The 25,012-nt window shown below is 42.7% G+C and overlaps 2 non-coding genes across 2 annotated transcripts; both read left to right on the plus strand.

Annotated features, from left to right (window-relative positions):
- Positions 1 to 1,872: 1,872 nt before the first annotated feature.
- On the plus strand, positions 1,873 to 1,979 carry LOC141610262 (small nucleolar RNA R71). Its single transcript, XR_012528166.1, has one exon. It is a non-coding gene; the product is annotated as a small nucleolar RNA R71 (small nucleolar RNA).
- Positions 1,980 to 24,684: 22,705 nt separating this feature from the next.
- On the plus strand, positions 24,685 to 24,791 carry LOC141609951 (small nucleolar RNA R71). The gene has a single exon (XR_012527852.1). It is a non-coding gene; the product is annotated as a small nucleolar RNA R71 (small nucleolar RNA).
- The last annotated feature ends 221 nt before the right edge of the window (positions 24,792 to 25,012 follow it).

The raw sequence follows: 25,012 nt of genomic DNA on the forward strand, positions 1-25,012 counted from the left end.
TCTTGGCCAATGAGGCCATCCTCTTCATTGCTTGACTTTGGTGAGCTTTTCAAGCTCTCTTTGTTGCAATTCACTTGCTCTTTGAATGGAGCATCTTCAATTTTCTTTTTCCATTGGAATTCCGAATTCTTCCTATCATCCTTCCGGCTATAATGATCAACCATAAAACATGGTTCATGCAAACGGGGAGCTCTCATGGTCTTGTCAAGATTGAAAGTTATGCTCTCATCTCCCACTTCTAGAGTGAGCTCTCCATGCTTCACATCAATCACCGCACCCGCGGTGTGTAAGAAAGGTCTTCCTAGAATGATTGGAATGTTGGAGTCTTCTTCCATGTCAACAATGACAAAGTCCACCAGGATGAAAAATTTCCCAACTCTTACGGGAACATCTTCCCATATCCCTAATAGTGTCTTCGTCGATCTATCGGCCATTTGGAGTATGATATTGGTGCATTTAAGTTCTCCCATCCCCAACCTTTTACTCACCGAGTACGGCATAACACTCACACTAGCCCCTAGATCACATAAGGCTTTGTTGATCGTGGTGTCGCCAATGGTACACGGTATTGAGAAGCTTCCCGGATATTTGAGTTTTGGAGGTGAACTCCCTTGAAGTATTGCACTACTCACCTTAGTGAAGGCGATAGTCTCAAGCTTCAGGATCAACTTCTTCTTTGTGAGGATGTCTTTCATGTAAGTTGCATAGGCCGGCACGTGATTGATTAATTCCGTGAAAGGAATTGAGACTTCCAAATTCTTCACAATTTCCATAAATTTTCCAAGTTGGTCATCAAATTTGGGCTTGGCTTGACGACTTGGAAAAGGAAGTCTAATCACAATGGGCTCCTTCTCCTTGACCTTGTCTTCATTTTTCTTTGAAATTTCTTCTTTTGATGGTTCCCCATCCTTGGAGTTTTGCACAATTTCTTCTTTGCCACTAGCTTCCACAACTTCATCCTCAACTTGCTTCTTCGGTGCTTCATACCTTGTACCACTTCTCAAGTGAATGGCACTAACCGTTTCATGTTTTTGGGGATTACTTTGAGGTGGTAATTGCCCCTTTTGTCTTTGTGAGCTTGAAGATGCTAGTTGAGTCAATTGGGTTTCCAACATTTTGGTGTGAGCTAGGATGTTGTTGATGGTGATTTCCTTTGCTTGACTATCTTTTTGCATTTGAGTGAAAAACTCTTGTTGATTCTTTTGCATTTGGAGGACCGCTTTTTGAACATCAAAACCTTGGTCATTTTGTTGATTGTATGGAGTTTGATTTTGGTAACCTTGGTTTTGGTTGTAAAAGGGTCTTTGATTTTGGTTTCTCATGGGAGGTGGGGTGTATGTTGGTTAAGGGTTTTGTTGAACATTTTGGCTTTTGTATGAGAGATTTGGATGGAATTTGGTGTTTTCATTGTAATAGTTTGAATAAGGGGTACCACTCTTGTATGCTTGGAAAGCATTCACTTGTTCATTTGTTCCCCTACATTCACTTTGGTCATGTCCCAAAGTTCCACAATTCTCACATATCCCACTTGGGATTGATGAGGATGCCGTCATGGCATTAACATGATGCTTTGGTGATTTTGAGGCTTCTTCAAGTCTAGCCATAGCTTTTTCAAACTTCAAATTGATGGTATCAATGTGAGCACTAAGTTGAGCACCCAATTGAGTAATGGAGTCCACTTCATGCTTTCCTCCTCTAGTAGCCTTGCGAGGTCTACTATATTGTGAGTTATGGACCGCCATTTCCTCAATTTTATTCCAAGTTTGATTGTCATCAACTTTGGTGAACATTCCATTTGATCCCATGTTGAGAATGTTCCTTGAATCTTCATAAAGACCGTTCCAAAATTGTTGTACCAAGAACCACTCGCTAATTCCATGGTGAGGACATGAGAGACAAATTCCCTTGAATCGCTCCCAAGCTTCATACAAAGATTCTTCATCTCTTTGCTTAAAGCCCGTAATTTGAGCTCCTAGCATGTTAGTCTTTTCCGGTGGATAGAACTTTTGGTAGAAAGCTAGAGCCAACTTCTTCCAAGAATCAATTCCGAGAGTAGCCTTATCAAGGCCTTTCAACCATTGTTTCGCGGTGCCCATTAGAGAGAAAGGAAATAAGACCCATCGGATTTGGTCTTGAGTTACACCGGTTTGAGAAATCGCATCACAATAGTCACAAAAGGTCTCCATATGAGAGTGAGGGTCTTCACTAGGCATCCCCCCAAATTGGCTTCTTTCGACTAATTGGATAAATGCGGATTTGGCAATAAAATTTCCGGTTAAGTGTTGTGGTGTGGGAGTACCGCTGGGTAGGTTCTCCTCAGTGGGTACGGAATGTGATGAAAACTTAGACATTGTGGGTTGATTTTATGTTGGATTTTGTGTTGGGTTCTCCTTACCTTCTCTTGCAAAAGGGTTGGTGAACTCAATAGTATTTGGTTGAATATCTACAACCTCACCAATACCTCTCAAAGTTCTCCTAGCAAGTCTTCTATTGGTTGTCAAAGTTCTTTCAATTTCGTGATCAAAGGGTAACAAGTCACCTTGTGACCTTCTAGACATGCAAAATATCAAACAACTCGAAAATAATTAGAACAAGCCTTGAGGAGTTTTACTTCTCCAAGGCAAAGAAAGACACAACTAATAACAATGTAAGAAAATCTAAATCAAGTTAACACCGTCCCCGGCAACGGCGCCATTTTTGGCCGTGTTCCCTAGTGAGGGGTTTAGTTTTTCAGTACTTGTCGTCAAGAGCACCTAGACCAAAACACAATTTATAACTTCACCAACAAATCTACAATTAGTAAAGAGGCAAGTAAAGGTCGGATCCCAAGGGACGGGAATTGAGATGAGATTTTTATTGCAACTAGTGGTGTCTTAAGGGTGTCACAATTGGGGTTTGAAGTAGAAGGTCACTAAACTAAATAGCAATGAAAATAAACAAGCAAGATGAATTAAAAGAGATGTAAACAATTGATAAAAGGCGCTAGGGTGTCATGAGGTCATAGGGGATTCATGGGAATTGATCATACAAACATATTCTCAAGTTATAAACAAGCAATTATTGTTGTGATGGATCGATTTGGTTTATATCTTACAATCCTAGGAAAGTTTGGGTCCCGGAGCCGAATCAATTTGATTGTACAACACCTACAAGTCGACTTAATCTTCCCTACTCAACAATATGCATGGTCTAATGAGACTCGAGTTGGTTTATGTCTTACAAGTCTCATTGAAAAGATAGGTGATGGGTAAAAAATGCAAGGATTCATAGGCTCACATTTCATCAAACATAACATGTGCATAAGTTGAGATCACAACAAGCAAGCAAATAAACTATGAAAGCATATTAATTTAAGCATGAATCATCCCCCATGTTTATTTCACCTAATTACCCATTAACCCTAGCTAAAGAAACTACTCACTCATTATCATGTTGAACATGCTAGCAAGGTTGTCAATCATACCAACAAGGCGAAACATGATGAATGAATGAAAGTGATTAACAATAATTAAAAAGGGATTAAGAGAATTATACCTACTAATGATTCCAATAATAAAGCAAAGAATAAAAGAAGTACTTGATGCTTGATTAGAAGGTTGTCAATCTCCCAATAATAACCCAAATAATCTTCAACTACCCAAAATAAAGGATGAACAAGAGAGAGATTAAGGAAATAAAACTTGTATTAAAACTTGATTAAATGTTGATTACAAGACTAAAGAGAGATTTGATTGATATTAACTACATTAAAGATTGCTAAGAAGAACATGCTCTTCTAATTAGACTAATGGGGTATTTATAGTGGGGATTAGGTGCATGAATTAGGGTTAACTAAGGGCTTAAATGACGATTAAGTCCCTTGTTGAGGAATCGCCGGTCTTTTTTAGGAGACTCCGGTCTCTAGGGAGACTCCGGTCTCTAGAAAAAGATGTGCATCCTTCCTTGAAGCTTGAAGAAGACGAAATGGGACTGTCTAGGAATCCGGGCATCTTTAGCACGGGACGGGCAGATTTGGCAGCTTCTGCCCGGGCGTCCAAGGGGTGAAGACGGGCGTCTTCTGGAGCTTTTCCCCGAACGTCTTCTGGAGAAGCCGCTCGGATTGTGGGTGAGGGACAGGCGGATTCAAGGCAATCCGCACGGATTGTCAGGCAGTCTCGTTCCTTCTTCTTTTCTTCCTTTTTCTTCATAGAATCCTTGAGGATTTCCTCGGGGATGCAAGGATCCTTTCTCATCATTGCCCATCTACTATAGTATGTACAAAGGCCTTCTAATCTTGCCTCTCCTTGATGCTTGGTCATTGAATTCAATCAATTTAGTCTCATTTTGCCATGAAAATGCAAAGTTTGCACTCCTTTCCTATCAAGGGATCAAAACCTCAAAGAATATGCAAAACAAAGAACTAAATACAATAAATGACCCAAATATGCACTAAAAAGCATGGGAACAAGGCTAATTCGGGGATAAAATATGCTCTAATTATGGTCACATCATTCAGCATCTTTGAATCCGAGAGAAAGTTTCCTGACCTGCTCCCAGGTTTCTCACCTGCGTCCTCTTCCCACCCTCTCCAGCCAGCTCACAGCATGTCTTCTGGTAGGCTTCTTACAGTTGCTTCAGCTTGCATTTAACTTCCTGCTAATGCTTTACATACTCTGACGTCTAAGACGATGTCTATTTGCAGGTTCCAAAGTCGACCCTCTGGAAGTCATCCTCCAAAGTGCAAAAAGAAAGAGATCCACTGCCAGCCCTGACGTGGCATCTGCCTCCAAGAGGAGTGCTCCTACTGCTTCTTTCCAGACCCCTCCTACGTACTCCAGTTCTGCTAGGCCTGAACCCTTGGAAGTTGACCCGTTGTCTCGCCATCCTCCTACTCCTCCTTCCAGTCCTCGTGCCTCAGCCAGTGGAGGCACTATTGCTCATTTCCCAGAAGATTTTGGGAATGTTGATAAGGTACCATATTGGCCGTAGATCGACCAACTGCTTTTCCCTACTCTAAAGGAGACGTTTTCAGAGTTCTCCCCAGAGGAGATGGCTGAGAATGATGTGCACAACGCCTTTATGGTGAATGCTCTTCACCTTCTACCTGTTTGTTTGTTTTTCTTTTTATTTAGATTCTACCCTTTGACTTCCCTTGCTGACTTCTGACTTTCTTGCCCCAGACCCTCCAGTCTGCACTCTATAACAGGAAGATGATCAACATAGTGCAGACCACCAGTCGTGCCACCAACGCCAAAAACCAGGAGCTGAAGGGGACAATTGACGACTTGGCGCAACAGCGGTCTGATCTGAAGGAACGCGTGGTGGAGTTAAAGGCTGAGCTTGCTGTCACCAAGAATAAGCTGAAGGAAGGGGCTGATCAGCTGGGCCGCACTCAAGAGGTTTGCACCACGTTTTCTGACTCTTTGAAGCGTTATGACGAGAAGATCAGTGAGCTGATCTCCCTGGCCACCAATGTTGTCGCCTATGCTACCTGGCGGGGAAAAATCAGCGGGATGCGTGCTGCTCTTGAGGAGGCTCCCACCCAGCAAGCTATAGAGGAGGAGGAGAAACAGCTGGAGATGCTCTACCCCACCCAACCTGATCTAAGTGCGCTGATGCCTGAAGTTGGGGACGTGAATTCTCCCTTTGCACCGGGCCGAGCAAGCCGGGGTGATCTTTGGAATGTCCCAGGATGCTGCTGACGGAGCTCAGGAAGCTATGGCAGCTGAGGATGTGCAAGCTGGTGCGGTACCTGAAACAGGAGGTCAACAGGCAGAGGAGGTGCCAGAGGTGGAGGTCATTAATGTGACCGATAATTAAGTATTTTTATTTTTTAATGAACGTTTTTGGCAGTCTGGCCCAGATGTGGCAGACCTGTAAGTTTTTTTTAAACTCTTTTTTGGTTGCTCCGCCTAGGTGGCGGTTAAACTCAGGGGCCGTATTTTGGCCACACTTTGGAATATCCTTGCCGTAGTTTTGGCAAGGTTTGATTTATATCTTGTGCTTGTTTTTTAGTTTCCTTAGTTTAGGAAGTTGCCATGTCAGCCTGCTGGCTGATTTAGGCGAGTCCTGTCATCTTGAAGAGGCTGACTTTCTGACTCAGCTAGCTGCCGTTTCAGCCTGATGGCTAATTTACGCATATGCCGCAATGTAAGGAGGAGTGGCCGTGTCAACCTGAGAGGCTGATTTAGACCGATCTTGTCGGCAAGAGGCCGATCCGGACTAAGCTAGGCTTTGTGTCACCGATGGCTGATTTAGGTGTATGCCGCAGTTTTGGATTACTTAACCTTGTTCATGATGCAAGGTGTGTTCATCACGTTTAAAGCCAACAGGGGCGTCATTGAGGCAAGTTTATCGTCATTCTAGGACCGATGGGACGCTGCAGGATTCTGGTAGCGCAGAGATCCCTACGTGCCATGTTCGTATGCATGCATGCTGGGGCCCTGATTAATTGCGATTAGTGCGAGCTACGTCCAATGGGTGGTATCAGGGGTAGCTGGGTAAGCGTGTTTAGCTGTCAACCAGGCTCCCTTTCGTATGTTCCATAGTCCACCTGGTGAGGGTGCTCCTTGTGGAGAAAATAGGTTAGGCATGTTGGAGTGCCATGTGCCTTGTCACCCCGCGTTAGCAGTTGACAGTCCTGCTAGATATCCTTTCAAAGTACCATAGACACTAGGATTCAGAGTGATATACCTAGAGAAGTCTGAAAATAGAAAAATCTATTAAAATGATGTGAAGTACCTGTCGCCATCTCATGGGGTACCAGAGCAATTGTGGCCCCAGGACGTTGCCAGACCACACCATCTAATAGCAATTTAAAATTTAAAATAGTTAGAGGTACTAGAAATAGGAGTGAAATTGGCAGTATGCCTACTACCGGATTTTTATTTTAATTTCGAAATGTTTTGGCTTTTCATAGTACATCATTCTGAAGGCTAAAGTCTACTTATTATTAAAAGTAATATCTCTTCAGGTGAAGTATGTTCCATGAGCGTTGTATGATTTGACCGTCCATGGTCATCAGTCTGTATGCACCATGACCAACAACTCCTTCTACCTGGTATGGTCCTTCCCATTTGTAGGCGAATTTGCCTGCTTTTCAATTCTTAGTGTTTTGAAACACCTCTCGGAGAACCAGGTCTCCTACCTCCAGGAGCCTGATTTTCACATTCTTGTTATAACTCCTGGCCACTGACTGCTTGTAGGCAGCCAGACGTATTTTTGCACTTGCTCGCAGCTCGTCTACTGTGTCCAGACTTCTGATCATCTCTGCATTGTTCAGTTCCCCTGTCATATTTTCATACCTGTGAGTGGGAACTAGAACCTCTGATGGAATGACTACTTCTGCGCTAAATACCAGGCTGAAGGGTGTTTGACCTGTTGCTACTTTTGGTGTCGTTCTGTCTGACCATAATACTAGTGGCAATTCATCTGCCCACTTTCCTCCTAACTCCTGTAACCTCCTTCTTAGATTATCCATGATGATTTTGTTGCTGGACTCAGCTTGCCCGTTGGACTTTAGAATCCTGGGTGCTGACATTTTTAGGGTGATGTTCCACCTGTCACAGTATCCCTCGGTGTCGTTGGAAATGAATTGTGAGCCATTGTCACATATGATTTCTGATGGATACCAAACCTGCAAATGATGTTTCGTTTTATAAACGAAACGACTTGTTTGTCCTTTACTTCTGTGAATGCTTTTGCCTCTATCCATTTGGAGAAGTAATCTGTCATCGCTAGCATCCACGTCCTGTTTCCTGTGGCTCTTGGCAGAGGTCCTACTATGTCCATGCCCCATGCCATGAATGGCCAGGGAGAAATGATAGGATGCAAGGGTTCTGCTGGCTGGTGGATCATTAGTGCTGAGCGCTGGCAGGCGTCACATTTGCGTGCGTATTCTGTTGCATATGCCTTCATTGTAGGCCAGTAGTATCCCTGCCTGAGGGCTTTATTTGCCAGACTCCTGCCCCCTGCATGGTTTCCACATTCGCCACTGTGGAGGGCATGTAACACAGTCTGCGCTTCTTCCTTGTCCAGGCACCGTAAGTAGGAGACTGCCAGTGATTTTATGAATAGTATATCATCAATGAGTATGAACCTGGAGGCCTTCACTCTGAAAGCCCTTACTTCCTTCTTGTCATCTGGTAACTTGCTATGACGCAGCCAGTCTAGGTAAGATGTGCGCCAATCCCAGTCGTCTGCCTGTTCGGCTGTTTGGTCAGGTGGCTGATCGGTTGGTTGAGAGTTCTCACCTTCCTCTGTAACTGCCTGGACTCCTTCCCCGTTCTGGGGATCCTCCAGTTCTCCTCTATCTATTTCATCTGCCTTCTGGATAGAAGGCTCTAGCATGTGTGCTATTGGAATGCTGGATAGTTCTGTTGGTTTGAATGTTGCCCCCAGAGTTGCTAAGGCATCTGCTTCCACGTTCTGATCTCTGGGGATCTGTTTAAGCTTTTAGGTTTCGAATTTCTGTTTTAATTCCTTTGCTACTTTCAAGTATGCAATCATCTTCGAATCTCTGGCTATAAACTCATCATTCACGTGGTTGACTATTAGTAGAGAGTCACTGGATATGCGCAGGTGCCTGACTCCTATCTCCAGAGCTAGCTTCATTCCCAGTATCAAGGCTTCGTACTCCGTTTCATTGTTAGTCGCCTTGAATTCACATCTCACCGCTTGTGCTATCAGGTCTCCCTGTGGTGACCGCAGAATTAAGCCTACACCTGCCCCCCTTTAGTTGGAGGCCCCGTCAATATGCATCTGCCAGACCTCTGTCTCCTTGTTCCCCTCTAGGGTGAGGATTTCCTCTTCTCGCCCATTTTTGGATGGTCAATGAAGTCTGACACAAAGTCGGCCAGTGCTTGCGATTTGATTGCTGTTCTGGGGTCATACTGGATATCATACCCACTGAGGTGTACGGACCACTTTGACATTCTGCCTGACAGTTCAGGCTTCCTCATAATAGATTTCAGCGGGTAGTTGGTCACAACATGTATGGTGTGGGACTCAAAATAGGGTCGCAGCTTGTGAGATGCTACTACCAGTGCTAGTACTAATTTTTCAAGAGATGTGTACCTGGTCTCTGCCAGCAACAGAGACTTGCTTACGTAGTACACTGGCTTCTGCTCCTTTTCCTGCTCTCTAACTAGAGCAGCGCTTACTGCTACCTCTATGACGGCCAGGTATAGGAATAGTGGTTCTCCTGGTTCCAGCTTCGACAGCAGTGGTGGACTGCTGAGGTAGTGTTTCAATTCTCTGAATGCTTGCTCGTGATCCACAGTCCACTCAAACTTCTGACTCTTTCTTAATATGTCGTAAAACAGCCTGCACTTATCTGAAGATCTTGAGATGAACCTGCTCAAGGCTGCTACCTTTCCAGCTAGTCTTTGAACGTCTTTAGGCTTTTCAGGTGATTCTAGTTGCAAGACGGCTTTGATCTGCTCGATGCTGGCCTCTATCCCTCTTCGAGTTACAATGTAGCCTAAGAATTTGCCATAAGATACCCTGAAGGTGCATTTAGATGGATTTAACTTCATTTTGTATTCCCTCAGGGTGCTGAATGTTTCTGCCAGGTGCCGCATGTGATCTTCAACTTTCTTTGTTTTTACCACCATGTCATCAATATATACTTCCATAGTTCTTCCTATCTGTTCTTTGAACATGCGGTTAACCAGCCTTTGATACGTGGAGCCTGCGTTCTTTAAGCCGAATGGCATGACGTTGTAGCAATATATTCCTCTTTCAGACATGAATGCCGTCTTCTCTTGATCTGCAGGATCCATCTTGATCTGGTTGTATCCACTCCATGCGTCCAAGAATGTCAACATCTCATGTCCAAATTGCGTCCCACCATTGCATCGATATGAGGCAGCGCGAAGGGATCTTTAGGGTATGCTTTGTTGAGGTCGGTGAAGTTCACGCATACTCTCCACTTTCCATTCTTCTTTGGCACCACTACTACGTTGGACAACCATTCCGGATACTTTACTTCTCTTATTTTCTTTGCTGCCAGGAGGCTGTCTACCGCTTGGTTGATCACCTTATTCCTTTCTGCTGCAAACTTTCTTCTTCTCTGCTGGACGGGTTTACACTTTGGGTCCACACTAAGCTTGTGCGTTATGATGGACGGATCTATTCCTATCATGTCATCGTGTGACCATGCAAAACAATCAATGTTATCTTGCAGAAATTTAATTAACTACTGCCTCAAGCTTCCTGTGCATCCAGCTCCAATTAGCACAGTTCTTTCTGGGTGCAGCTTGTCCAGGTTGATTTGATCCAGCTCTTCTGCTGGGGGCTCGATGTATTCGTCCTGGACAGTCGCATACTTCAGAATTGCTATGCGGGAGGGTCGCGACACTTAAGTGCCTTCTTATAGCAGCCTCTAGCCTCCTCCTGATCTCCTCTTATTGTCTCTACTCCCCATGGTGTGGGGAACTTTATGCACTGATGATACGTTGAGGGGACTGCTTTCATCTGATATAGACACGGCCTTCCCAAGATGACATTGTAGGTGGAAGGTCCGTCTATAACCAGATACATGACTTGCTTGTTGACTCCTCCCACATAGGTTGGGATAACTATCTCGCCTAGTGAGTTGGCTGTCTCCCCACTGAAGCCTACTAGTGGAATAGTCTTCTTCTGCAAATCCTTCTCGCTGAATCCCATGTTTTCTATGGTCTTCAGCATGATCAGGTTGACCGAGCTGCCTGTATCTACCAGGACCTTTCTAACCGTACAGTAAGCCATTGATAGGGTGATAATAAGTGCATCATGATGCTCTCGTTCGTCGTATGTATCTCCTTCATAAAAGCTGACAGCTGGTAAGTCGTTGTGAGAAATTCTGCAAGAATTTGCTAGCTTAACTCCTTTGGTCACGGTAGCATGTCTTTTGGCTGCTGAATATGTCAGCCCACTCAGGTTTGAGCCGCCTGTTATCATGTTAATTATCTTGGTGCATGTAGGTGGGTTTGCACGCTTGGTGGATCCTACCTTATCCTGTTGCTTTCCCCCACGTGGTAATAGGTGGCTCAGCTTTCCTTGTTCGTATAGGCGCTTGATCTCTCTCCGTAATGTGTAGCAATCTTCAGTGTTGTGCCCAATATCTCGGTGGAACTCACACTTCTTTTTGCTATCTTTTCTCCATGCTTGTTCTCCTACTGGTGGGTTGGGCCACCTGACTCCATCTCCCATCTCCCTGAGTGCCTTCAGGATTCCTCCAATACCTGTAGTGAATCCGTATTCTGCCAGAGTAGGGAGTTGCTGATTTTCTTCGATTCTGTTGACTCCCCTTCCATATGGCCTGTATCTTTCGTCCTTCTTGTTGGTGGTTTGCTTTCTTCCTGATTTCTTCACGACTGAGGTACTAGAAATACTTGGTGTACTGGGTAGGCTGGCTCTGGCTAGAATGTCTTCCTCCAATCTGATTGCGGCAAATGCTTTCTCTCTCTGACCGCCTCGAAATCGTGGGCGGGGGTGCATAGTCACCGCCAGCTTGTATAGGTCGGAGTCATGGTGGAGGCCTCTCCTGAAGGCTTCTACTGCTGTTGAAACGTCACACTCTCGTACTGCCACCTTCTCGTTGTTAAATCTAGTATTATATTCCCCAGTGGTCTCTCCTGCCCCCTGGACGATTCTGTATAAATCTCCTGCATGCTTCTGTGATTTTATACTAATTGCAAACTGTTGAGTGAATGCGTTCACTAATTCAGCAAATGTGGATATCGACCTGTTGGGCAGGCTCACAAACCATCGAAGTGCCGGCCCTGTTAAGGTGGATCCAAATCCTTTGCACATGCAAGCCTCCTTGACTTGCCCTACGGCTGTTACTGTCATCATGTTCTGCTTGTATTGGCTTATATGATCAAAGGGATCTGCTGTGCCGTCAAAGAGAGGCATGTTTGGATTTTTGAATCCCTTTGGCATGGCTGTGATGGATATGGTGTCCACGAATGGTGAGTCGGCATAGCTGTCTAGTGCTGCTTTCTCGAGTAGGGTTGGCATCCTTGGGACCCTGCTCAGTATCTCCTTTAGCTCCAAATACTGCTGATTTGTTATGCTGGCTGAATCTGGGGTCCGTCTGTAAGCTGTCTGCTGATTTAATATACTTCCTCCTAATCCGAGCTCTTGAAGGTTCTGATGGGTTCCGGCAGCCAGAGGGGTTGAAGTAACGATCGTCCCCTGCTGCCACTTCACTTGTTGGTTCCACTCGGATCCTGCTCCAGGTGTCTGATCAATTGTTGCGGGGCTGCTGACAGGGATGCCACCTGTTCGTGTCCCCACACAGCTGGCTGGCGGCCAGTTATCCGGCGTGAGGTATCCCAACCCTCGTGCGGTTATTCTTCCATCTGATGGTACTGTAGCCAGATCTAACCTTGTTACCAGTTCAACTGGTATCTGCCTGCTGCCTGATGCCCGCTGTGTCAGATCTACCAGTGGAGATCTTCCTTCACCTGTCCTGCTTGCTGGGATGACAGACTGCTATTTTAGGACATCAATCTGTGCCTAGAGCTCTCTGTCTCTCCTTCTTGCTTCAGCTTTCGCTTTCCTTTGGTCTTCTCTCATGTTTTCCATGGCTTTCTGAAGATTCTCTACGCCAGTGAGCAAGATTTGCGTAGGACTAGGTGGTGGGGTGAGGCCTGAGCTCGCTGTTCCTTTATCTGACCTGGCTTGAGCTGTGACAGCAGGAGTCTTAGGAGGTAGAGAGGTTTTTGTTGTTGGTGTTGTTTTCGAGGTATGTCCGGGAGCCTGCGTTGCCACTGTTGGATTTTGAGTAGAGGTGTGTGGTGACGACGGTTGTCTGCTCCTTGACACGGCGTCCGATGCTTGTTTATCCATCGTGTATTTAGAGTATCAACGATTGACGACCACAATGCCCCACGGTGGGCGCCAAACTGTTTAGGTATTTTTTACCAAGTTGATTGATTCGGGTCAATACGGTCTTACTCGTCGGTTAGTTGAATGATTGTTCATATGTCGATATGTAAATAAGGAAATAATGCTTGTAATGTAAATTGACACGTAAGATTTGGTGACGGGGAAAACCCAATGTGGGAACAACCGCGGGAGGGACGGTACCCTTCCAAATATTGTACTATACTTGAATATGAGGATGGTTACAATTGAGACGTAATGCTAATCTCGCTGACACGAGGTATCGGACCTGCAAGATCTTGGACGGATGTATATGTGAGTATGAGAATGTGCTAATGTCTCGATGTCAATGTGTGTGTGGATGTGTTTGTTGAATTCCCTTTCTTGATTGCTTCCTTGGCTATTTATAGGGTAAGAACCCTAGATATGTCCTACTTTGGTTATGGAAAGGGAATATAACTTCCATAACAACTCTTTCCATGTTTGGTCGTCTTCCTCAATTCTCCCTGATCTCCCTGACTTCTCCCTGAATTCTCCCTAGCTCTTCTTTCCTTAATCTGGACGTCTCCTCTGATGGGCCCTTGGTCTTCTCCCCGCATACGCCACCCCGTTCCCCTCCTCTCTAATTACGGGCTACCTTCCTCCTTATCACTCCTCCCACAGTCCTTTATTTTATCAAGTGGGCCTTACTTTTATTGTGCTATTTTTAGCCCAAACACCCATGATCAAATAAAAAAAGAAAAAATAAAGGATCAAAGAAAGATGGTAAGGAAGAAGTACTTGGGAAAGAACGGCGGCGAGAGGATCGAAATCCGGCAAAGGGTTGGAAGGAAGAAGAAGGGTTTTGGAGTAGGTAAGAGGGTTTAATGTTTTAAAGTTAATGAAGTGGGGAGGGAAGTTGAGATTATAAAGGAGGAGAGAGGGATGTGAGTGCGAGAAATGAGGAGAAGAGGGAAGGGTAATGATGAGTGTTTGGGAAGTTGTGTGGAAGATGGCGCAGGATTTTCAAGTGTACGTAATTCCTTATTCGACGCCTCGAGACGTATCTCACAAGGAATCAGGGGCAAACTGTTTGAGCTAAAATTCGCATCTTAGCCTAATGGGAAGCAAGCCCACTTGATTCCGTCTCAAGAGCTGGGCCGTGGAAGAAGATCAATAGAAAGGAGCCCAAGAGCAAGTGGAATCCGCTTAAGGGGTTGGGCTAAGAAGTGTGTAATGATAGGAAGGCCCGCTGGCAAGGGTAATCCGTGTATTGGAAAGTCATCAGGAAGATCTTAGGGAGAATTCAGGGAGATTAGGGAGAATGGAAGAGGAAGATTCGTTTATGGAAAGAGTTGCGATAAGAGTAATATTCCTTACCATAAACAAGGTAGGACATATCTAGGGTTCTTACCGTATAAATAGCCCAGAAAGCAAGCAATAAAGGCATTCAACATCATACGCAACATATTGTACTAGCTAGATTTACATAACGTCTCCATTGTACTCATTCTCATATTAAAAGCTAGTGCAATCCTTGGAAGAGTACCTGTAGATACCTCGTTTCTGCACCTCCCGCAAACCACCCGTTGATGATTGGGCCGCATGTTTGGTACGCGGAACGATTTATGACAGTTCGTAAGTTTATCGTCACGTGATTGCTCAAACACTAATGTCTACCTCTTAGTTTCATGTACGCGCCGATACGGTCGTTTTGACAGTAATTAGAGTACATTTGGAGCCCGGGCCTAAAACCGTCTTCATTTTCTGATAACCGTTGAATCTCGAGTCAGAATGTTCTGGAATGTTCCGGATATTTCTATTCCATATTTTATAAATATTTCATAATCTTTTAATCTTTGGTAAACAATTTCCCGTAATATTCATACAAAATATTAAGGAAAATAGAATTAATCCGTTATTCCATAATTTAAACACGAAAATCTTTCTTCCGCAGGAGGAAACCATCTGGGAACAGACGCAGCAGGTGCTACGCCTTTTCCAAGAGACGCAGTGACTGCTGCGCCTCTTCCCAGGCCCTTTTCTGCGTATTTTTCGTATCTTTTTCATATCTTTTCGAGATTCACTTCCAAAGTCTCTCCGAAAACCCTATTTCCTTCACGTGATTAGTATAAATAGGAGCCTTCGTTCCTCATATTTCTCACGCGAGTGTCCGCCCTTCTCTTCTCCCTTTGCATTCTAGACCACGTTCTTACTTTTTGGCGTCTACGTGCTTGAACATTCGACCACGTAAGCTCGGATCCTTCTGAGTACCAGCCTCGTTTGCATGACCGACCAATTTGACCAACTCCACAACTAATCAACTTAATTAATCTAATCGTTTTCCTCTTACGAGGGCACTTTCGTTACATTCGAGTCGAGCATCACTAATCGTAAACTTAGTTTATCTCGTTTCGTCAAACATGTAAGTCTGAGAGTATAAATCCTTCTTTATTTGTTGTTCTTTACTTTTTGTATCACTAATGTAAGATTTATGTCGAAAACACCTCTGAAAACCGATTTCTAAAACTACGTTTTAAACCCTTTTTACGGATTACCAGAAGATAACCGTCGAGAAAGGACGCAAAGAATCGCCGCGCCTCTTGAAGGAGCGCAGCACTGCCGCGCCTCTTCGTGAGGGCCGCCAGCAGCTTCCTCGCTTCCTTTCTTCTTCCTTCGTCCTCTGTAATTCGTCTTCTTTATTCGTTTTCGTTTGTTTTCTTTAATTCTTTGGTACAATAACATAATCATCTCACATGTATATTATTTATCATTCATTAGTATATAATTCGTCATTAAATCCGACTTAAATCCCTTATAATCTCATATTTGCGGGTTTTCGTCATTACAATCAATCCGGGTTGTATAAATTCAATTCGTTCATATTGAGTTTCTGGAATTCGATCTTTGATATATTTTCATCTGTCTATTGTCATATTCATCGCATATTCGTCATTAATTTGTCATTAATTCGTCATATTTAACCTATTTAATTCACCCATGTCACTAATAAATCTTTCATCCATGTAAATAATTCATCTTAATTCCATCTCATCCATGTTTTATTGCTTTTATGACTCATTCATATGTAATTAATGAATTAAATCACTTCTATCCGAATAAATATCGTAATTCATCATTAAATTCATCAATTAATATTAACGATTTGCAGTTCCGGCTTCACAGCCAGAACTCACCCTTGGAACAGACGCAGCAATTGCTGCGTCTCTTCCAAAGGACGCAGTCTTGCTGCGCCTGTTCCAGGTTGATCGGTCCGTTTCGTGTTCACAATTGAATAAGTGTTATCGTTGGGTCACGTCCGAATCAAAACACAATTTATAGCTTCACAAACAACTCTACAATTAGTAAAGAGGCAAGTAAAGGTCGGATCCCAAGGGACGGGAATTGAGATGAGATTTCTATTGAGACTAGTGGTGTCTTAGGGGTGTCACAATTTGGGTTGAAGTAGAAGGTCACTAAACTATATAGCAATGAAAGTAAACAAACAAGATGAATTAAAAGGGTTGTAAACAATTGATAAAAAGCACTAGGGTGTCATGGGGTCATAGGGGAATCATGGGAATTGATCATACAAACATGTTCTCAAATTATAAGCAAGCAATTATTGTTTTGATGGATTGAGTTGGGTTATATCTTACAATCCTAGGAAAGTTTGGGTCCCGGAGCCGAATCGATTAGATTGTACAACACCTACAAGTCGACTTAATCTTCCCTACTCAACAACATGCATGGTCTAATGCGACTCGAGTTGGTTTATGTCTTACAAGTCTCATTGAAAAGATAGGTGATGGGTAAAAAATGCAAGGATTCATAGGCTCACATTTCATCAAACATAACATGTGCATGAGTTGAGATCAAAACAAGCAAGCAAATAAATCATGAAAGCATATTAATTTAAGCATGAATCATTCCCCATGTTGGTTTCCCCTAATTACCCATTAACCCTAGCTAGGTCACTACTCACTCATTATCATGTTGATCATGCTAGCAAGGTTGTCAATCATACCAACAAAAGGAAACATGATGAATAAATGAAAGTAATTAACAATAATTAAAAAGGGATTAAGAGAATTATACCTACTAATGATTCCAATAATAATGCAAGGAATAAAAGAAGTACTTGATGCTTGATTGAGAGGTTGTCAATCTCCCGATAATAACCCAAATAATCTTCAATTACCCAAAATAAAGGATGAACAAAAGAGAGATTAAGGAAATAAAACCTGTATTAAAACTTGATTAATTGTTGATTATAAAACTAAAGAGAGATTTGATTGATATTAACTACTCTAATATTTGATAAGAGGAACCTCCTCTTCTAATTAGACTAATGGGGTATTTATAGTGGAAATTAGGTGGATGCATTAGGGTTAACTAAGGGCTAAACTAGTAATTACACTTTTTAGATTGAGCAAGGAGGAGCCGGTATTTTTCGAAGGAAGGGCTTCTTTCTTTGTAGCTTGGAGAAGACGAAATTGTGCTGTGAAGGAATCCGTGCGTTTTGGGGTCGGGACAGGCGGATTCAGGCGGGGGAAAACGGGCGTCTTCAGGTGAATCCGGGCGGATTGTGGCGGCTGCTAACCCGGGCGTCTTAAGGAGAAAACGCACGGATTGTGTTGTGGAGGACGGGCGGATTGTGGAGAAACCGCACGGATTGTAGCTCAGCATTGTTTCTTCTTCTTTTCTTCCCTTTTCTTCATAAAATCCTTAGGGATTTCCTCGGGGATGCAAGGATCCTTTCTCAACATTGCTCATCTACTATAATATGTACAAAGGCCTTCTAATCTTGTCTCTCCTTGATGCTTGGTCATTGGATTCAATCAATTTAGTCTCGTTTTGCCATGAAAATGCAAGATTTGCACTCCTTTCCTACCAAGGGATCAAAATCTCAAAGAATATGCAAAACAAAGAACTAAAGACAATAAATGACCCAAATATGCACTAAAAAGCATGGGAACAAGGCTAATTCGGGGGCTAAATATGCGCTAATTATGGTCACATCAAATATCCCCAAACCGAACCTTTGCTCGTCCCGAGTAAATAGGTGACAAAGACTAGGACCATTATTTAAACTAACCTAATAACATAGCCGATATGAGACAATTAGCGGGTCTCACTCCACCCCTTCAACTCACAACAAGACAACCAGGAGGTAGGATGCCTTCTTGCAAGGCAAGGTGGGTCTTGCCAAAATGGCGACACATCCAAACATTAAAGCACACAAACATCAAATAATGGATGCATCTACAAAAGGAATAGCCACTTCCTCATCAAATGGCGGAGGCAACTAAAAGAGAACAAATTTAAGAGCATATAATCCTTCACAAATACTAGTTCAACAAATTCCTAAGGCTAAGAGGATGGCACTAAATCACCTCCAAATGGTGTTAAACTAGACTACTTTCGTCCTCAATTTCCAAATGCTTTCGTCAAGAGCGATCGGATGGTGGTGGAATGATGATCCCTATGATGCTAGTAGCATATGACATGATAAGTCTCGAATTCTCTACAAAAGTAAAGGTCATGGATCGTCCCAAGCTCGACAAAGTGGCTTGACAAAAAGGCTTTTTGGGAATGAAATGCTCAAATCGTTATAAACAAAGGTGGATATGACTAGTATTCAAAATTGACCTCATTTAACTTTCACATTTCAAAAATTTAAGATGGGGTTTGTCCCTTCCGGGCTAGTGTCCTTTGCTTTCGCCAATCGCTTATTAGGCAACCGGTTAACCTCTAGACAATAGCTTTTCGGGGTGATAGTCACTCTGTCTCTGGGCGGTCGAATTCACAACCGTGTGGGGGCCCAATTCAATGGATCCCTCTCCAAAGCACATCGAAGTGGTACGCCTCCATCAAAACAATTAAATTTCTCATCATTTCAACATTTCATAACATTTGAGGTTTCCTTGGCATTAAATTACTTCCACGTGACAAAATTCTTTGAAATGAGCACTTCAAACTTATTGATAGAAAGTATTTTTGGGTTGCCTTACCACAAGGTCAATCAAGGTCACCTAGACAAGTTAACCAAGTCTACATCGCATCACGGGGTTGGATAGGTGACTCACATGCAAACCCTTGACTAGGCTTTGGGTCATGGGTCAAAAGACACTAGTATGACACTATCTAGGGTGATTTACAACCATTCTAGTAGGCAAAGTCTTAAGTTGAAAAAGTATTTGTAATGGCTTAGTTGCTCTTGTCAAAGTTCTCAATTAGGCACTTTTCAAAACTTTTATCTAAATGCAACTATATGCTATGATGCAACTATTATATACATCCTAATGCAAGTGATTCTATCAACTAATATGACATGTAAACTAAATGCAAGTCCTAAATTCACATTGTTATACCGCATCAAACAAAACAAAGCCACATAGTCATTAACATAAAGAGGAAAAAGGAGATTGGAAAGATCATACCATGCGGTCTTCATGATCCTCATGTCTCGGATGTGGCGTAGTCAATCAATGTGAACAAGGATAGAACAAATACAATATATACAATAATATATACAAGACTACACTACAAAAGGAAATATACATGTTTTTGGGTTTTTCAATTTTCAAATTTTTATGGATTTTCGAAATTTTTCAATTTTTTTTGGGTTTTGAATAAGAGTTAAGTTAGAATTCCCCATCCCCACACTAATATGGGCATTGTCCTCAATGGCCAAAATGATGGGAAATTATGCAAATATGATGCATGATTTCTATACTAAATGCAAGCTACACTAGTCTACACTACATGATGCATGGTTTTTGTTTATGACAGAGAGGATAATTTAGATTACCTCCTGTTGTGTATGCATTAACTTCCCCAAACCGATCTAGACACTATTGCTAATGTCCTAAGGATGGGTGTAGTTCATGCACACACTATGCAATGCATGAAACTAATTTGTCATTTTGGATTTTGAAAGGTGGGAACAATAAAATGAGAACACCTTAAAAGTACCGAGGTGTGAGTCCTCTATGGTGCTAGGACTACTCCAACAATGATCAAGAAAAATAATTAAAACAAAGAGAGAAATAGACAAACCTTGAGAGGGTAGGAGCCTCCAAAGCTTGCTAATCTTCCATCATATCATCACTATCATCATCTTCCTCATTAGAAGTGGTCTCATTGCCACTTCCCTCTTCACTTGCTTCTTCACCTTCTTCTTCACCTTGCTCATCATCCTCTTCTCCTTCTTCACTTGCTTCCTCATCAATGTTATCATCAACCTCTTCATTACCGAAACCTCATTATCACCCGGAACAACCCTAGATGCACTCGGAAATAGGACTTCTCTATCCGCCCAAGTAGGAAAAGGACATGATGGGTAAAGTAGTCCTTGCCTAGCTAAGTGTAGGAGGGGTGGATATTGAGCTAAGTAAGCATTTTTCCGATCCTCAAAGGCTTGCTTGTGCATTGCTTGCATGAGAAGAGTCAAATAATCATTTCTTGCTTCAACACCTTCCGGCTTGAACTCTTGGTACTCGAAAGGGTAGGGTGGTGTGACAATAGAAGAGGTGGGCATTTCAAGTTCACCCTTTTGTTGTCGGATAATGTACTCGGCCTCTTTTGAAAGGGGAAGTAGATAATTGGTCCGGTGGACACTCAATCGACAAATCTTTGAAGGCAAAGTGAAAGATCTAGCCTCACTAGTGAGCCATCCATACTTGGTGTCAAAAGGGTTATGGGCAACCCACTTGTACTTGTGTATCATAGTATGCATATCAACGAGATGACCACCCTCTTTCGCCTCATACTTGTTATCTTTGTTGAAGTTAGGATCAAAGTATTTAGCTAGGATAGTGACTAGGCCGCCATTCACAATAACGGTAGTGCCTTTCTTCCCACAATCAATGTTGAGCCATCTATCCACCAAAAGCCTTAGAGAGTTGAAAGGCTTGGTGTGTACTCTTCCAATGTTCAAAGCCGACTCAAGAAGAACAAAATCGAGTTTGGTGAAATGGTTGGTATCTTTCCTTGCAATGATGGTGTTTCCTATGACCTTGTGCCATACTCTTATGCCCGGATGGTGGACTAAAAGAGCACGACTCGCATGAAAGTCCTCAAATTTTCTTCCGGAAATCGCCTCCCAAAGAGGGTCGGGGTCATACTTGCCAACATTCTTAAAATAACTCGGTTCATCACTAAGACCCAAAGCTTCACCCAATTCCTTAAAGGAGATGCGTCTACTAACATTAGCTAGACGAAACTCGAGGTTCTCCATAGTCTCAACCTTGTTAACTTTCAAAGAACTCAAAAATTCTAAGGTAAGGGAGGGGTATGTCAATTCTTTTGATTCAAACAATTTCTCCAACCCCATGGCTTTAAAGAAGGCTCTAATTTGCTCAAGGACACCCAACTTATTTAAGGTATCTTCACAAATAAACTTGGTGGATTGAAATGATTTTCTAGCAAACTTAGCAAAAGTGTCCCTATGGGTTTTGGAAATGAAAATTACCTCCGAATAATTTGCAAGTTGATCAATTTCCGGAGTAGTAGATGTTGTTGCTCCCATGGGAGGTTGTTGTTGTTGTTGTACTTCCAATTTTGGGTTTGCTACCACCATGGCCAATGCTTTCTTTGCTTGAAGACTCTTTTGCCTTAATGAAAGTGTCTTTGCCTTTGGTGCCTTTGCCTTTGTTGCCTTTGTTGCTCCCTTAGTCCTTTCCATTGATTAATTAAACCAAGAAAAGAGTGAAAAATATTCAATTTGTAGTGTACCCAAATCGATTTAAAGATGAAAGGCTTTGCCTTTATGAATTCAAAAATCGACTCAAAGGTTGAAGATTTGGTGCTTGGTTTTGATTTTTATTGAAAAAGGAGTGATTGATTTGTTGTTAAAAGGATGTTTTGATTTGATTTTGGTGAATGTAGTTGAGGAATTTTGTTTTTGTGATGGAGAGGATGAGGGTTTTGAGGGTTTTGAGTAGTGTTATGAATGAAGGAATGAAGAAATGAAGGTGGGAGGGGTTTTATAAAGGCCAAAAAATTTGAACTGCAGGGGCAATCCGTGCGGATTCTGCTCGGGACGGGCGGATTCTGCCTTTTCTGGGTTGGGAAAAACTCGCCTAAAGACGGGCGTCTTTTAGGGAAGACGCTCGGATATTCAAACACGGGACGGGCGTCTTCTGCAGAAGACGGGCGGATTCCTTTACAGGGATTTTTCTTGTTTTCCTCAACCAAGAAGACGGGCGTCTTCCCTTCTGGACGGGCGGATTTTTGAAGACGGGCGGATTAGGATGTAGGACGCCCGGATTCGCTGATAGTAAAAAATTTCAAAAGTTCAGCTTATTTCAGGACGGGCGTCTTCTACCCAACACGGCCGGATTGCTTGAAAACGGGCGGATTCTCCTGAATCCGCTCGGATTCGACCCCTTTGTACCCGGATTCAGTTCCATCCGTGTACAATGCATATCCCTTGTCATTCTTCCATTCTTTTTCATATCTCGTGTTTTTCATTGTGGGGGCACTACTAAGGCATGGATAGCCTAGGCAATTGCCATCCCCACACTAAGCTAAAGCACTACACATTAATTGAAATTATTAGTCCCTCCCTCACTTCTCTCAAACAAGACAATTATCTTGATCAAAGTATAAAAATCTAAAAATAACAAAGATGCAATATAAGAATTGAAATGCAAGTTAGGGAGTTAGAAATATTTACAAATGGTGGTTTAGGGAGGACTCCACCAAACTCTCATTCTTGATGAGATGTCAAGGGGGCATGTTCAAGGTGTTGTTGATGTTGCTCAACACCTTGAAAAAGTAATCAAATGCTTGTTCATTGTCATGATAGAGGTCTTCAATAGACCTTGGCCCTTGTTGTCGGTCTTGATCGATGGCATTACCAATGTAGGGATTAAAAATCCCTTCAAATTCGCCGTCCCAAAGACCACAAATTTCATTAAGTTGATCATTGAAAATCTCTTGATTTGGTGGAGACAACTTTCCCATTTCTTCTTCTTGGCCAATGAGGCCAACCTCTTCTTCTTTGCTTGATTTTGATGAGCTTTGCAAGCTCTCCTTGTCACAATTCACTTGCTCTTTGAATGGAGCATCTTCAATTTTCTTCTTCCATTGGAGTTCTGACTTCTTCCTTTCATCCTTCCGACTATAATGATCGATCCTAAAACACGGTTCATGTAAACGGGGAGCTCTCTTAGTTTTGTCAAGATTAAAAGTTATACTCTCATCTCCCACTTCTAGAGTGAGCTCACCATGTTTTACATCAATCACCGCACCCGCGGTGTGTAAGAAGGGTCTTCCTAGAATGATTGGAATGTTGGAATCTTCCTCCATATCAACAATGACAAAGTCCACCGGGATGAAAAACTTCCCAATTAAATGCACGGAACATCTTCCCATATCCCTAATGGTGTCTTCGTCGATCTATCGGCCATTTGGAGTGTGATATTGGTGCATTTAAGCTCTCCCATCCCCAAACTTTTACTCACCGAGTACGGCATAACACTCACACTAGCCCCTAGATCACATAAGGTTTTGTTGATCGTGGTGTCGCCAATGGTACACGGTATTGAGAAGCTTCCCGGATCCTTTAGTTTTGGAGGTGAACTCCCTTGAAGTATTGCACTACTCACCTTAGTGAAGGCGATAGTCTCAAGTTTCCGGATCGACTTCTTCTTTGTGAGGATGTCTTTCATGCATTTCGCATAGGCCGGCACGTGATTGATTAATTCCGTGAAAGGAATCGAGACTTCCAAATTCTTCACAATTTCCATAAACTTTCCAAGTTGGTCATAAAATTTGGGCTTGGCTTGACGACTTGGAAAAGGAAGTCTAATCACAATGGGCTCCTTCTCCTTGACCTTGTCTTCATTTTTCTTTGAAATTTCTTCTTTTGATGATTCTCCATCCTTGGAGTTTTGCACAATTTCTTCTTTATCACTGGCTTCCACAACTTCATCCTCAACTTGCCTCTTTGGTGCTTCATACCTTGTACCACTTCTCAAGTGAATGGCACTAACCGTTTCATGTCTTGGGGGATTACCTTGAGGTGGTGATTGCCCCTTTTGTCTTTGTGAGCTTGAAGATGCTAGTTGAGTCAATTGGGTTTCCAACATCTTGGTGTGAGCTAGGATGTTGTTGATGGTGGTTTCCTTTGCTTGACTATCTTTTTGCATTTGAGTGAAAAATTCTTGTTGATTCTTTTGCATTTGGAGGACCGCTTTTTGAACATCAAAACTTTGGTCATTTTGGTGATTGTATGGATTTTGATTTTGGTAACCTTGGTTTTGATTGTAAAAGGGTCTTTGATTTTGGTTTCTCATGGGAGGTGGGGTGTATGTTGTTCTAGGATTTTGAACATTTTGGCTTTTGTATGAGAGATTTGGATGAAACTTGGTGTTTTCATTGTAATACTTGGAATAAGGGGTACCACTCTTGTATGCTTGGAAAGCATTCACTTGTTCATTTGTTCCCCTACATTCACTTTGGTCATGTCCCAAAGTTCCACAATTCTCACATATCCCACTTGGGATTGATGAAGATGCCGTCATGGCATTAACATGATGCTTTGGTGATTTTGAGGCTTCTTCAAGTCTAGCCATAGCTTTTTCAAACTTCAAATTGATTGTGTCAATGTGGGCACTAAGTTGAGCACCCAATTGAGTAACGGAGTCCACTTCATGCTTTCCTCCTCTAGTAGCCTTGCGAGGTCTACTATATTGTGAGTTATGGACCGCCATTTCCTCAATTTTGTTCCATGTTTGATTGTCATCAACTTCGGTGAACATTCCATTTGATCCCATGTTGAGAATGTTCCTTGAATCTTCATATAGACCGTTCCAAAATTGTTGTACCAAGAACCACTCGCTAAGTCCATGGTGAGGACATGAGCGACAAATTCCCTTGAACCGCTCCCAAGCTTCATACAAAGATTCTTCATCCCTTTGCTTAAAACCCGTAATTTGAGCTCTTAGCATGTTAGTCTTTTCCGGTGGGTAGAATTTTTTGTAGAAAGCTAGAGCCAACTTCTTCCAAGAATCAATTCCGAGAGTGGCCTTATCAAGGCCCTTCAACCATTGTTTCGCGGTGCCAATTAGAGAAAAAGGAAATAAGACCCATCGGATTTGGTCTTGAGTTACACCAGTTTGAGAAATCGCATCACAATAGTCACAAAAGGTTTGCATATGAGAATGAGGGT

This window comes from Silene latifolia, chromosome 10, assembly GCF_048544455.1.
Source record: "Silene latifolia isolate original U9 population chromosome 10, ASM4854445v1, whole genome shotgun sequence".
Taxonomy (NCBI): domain Eukaryota; kingdom Viridiplantae; phylum Streptophyta; class Magnoliopsida; order Caryophyllales; family Caryophyllaceae; genus Silene; species Silene latifolia.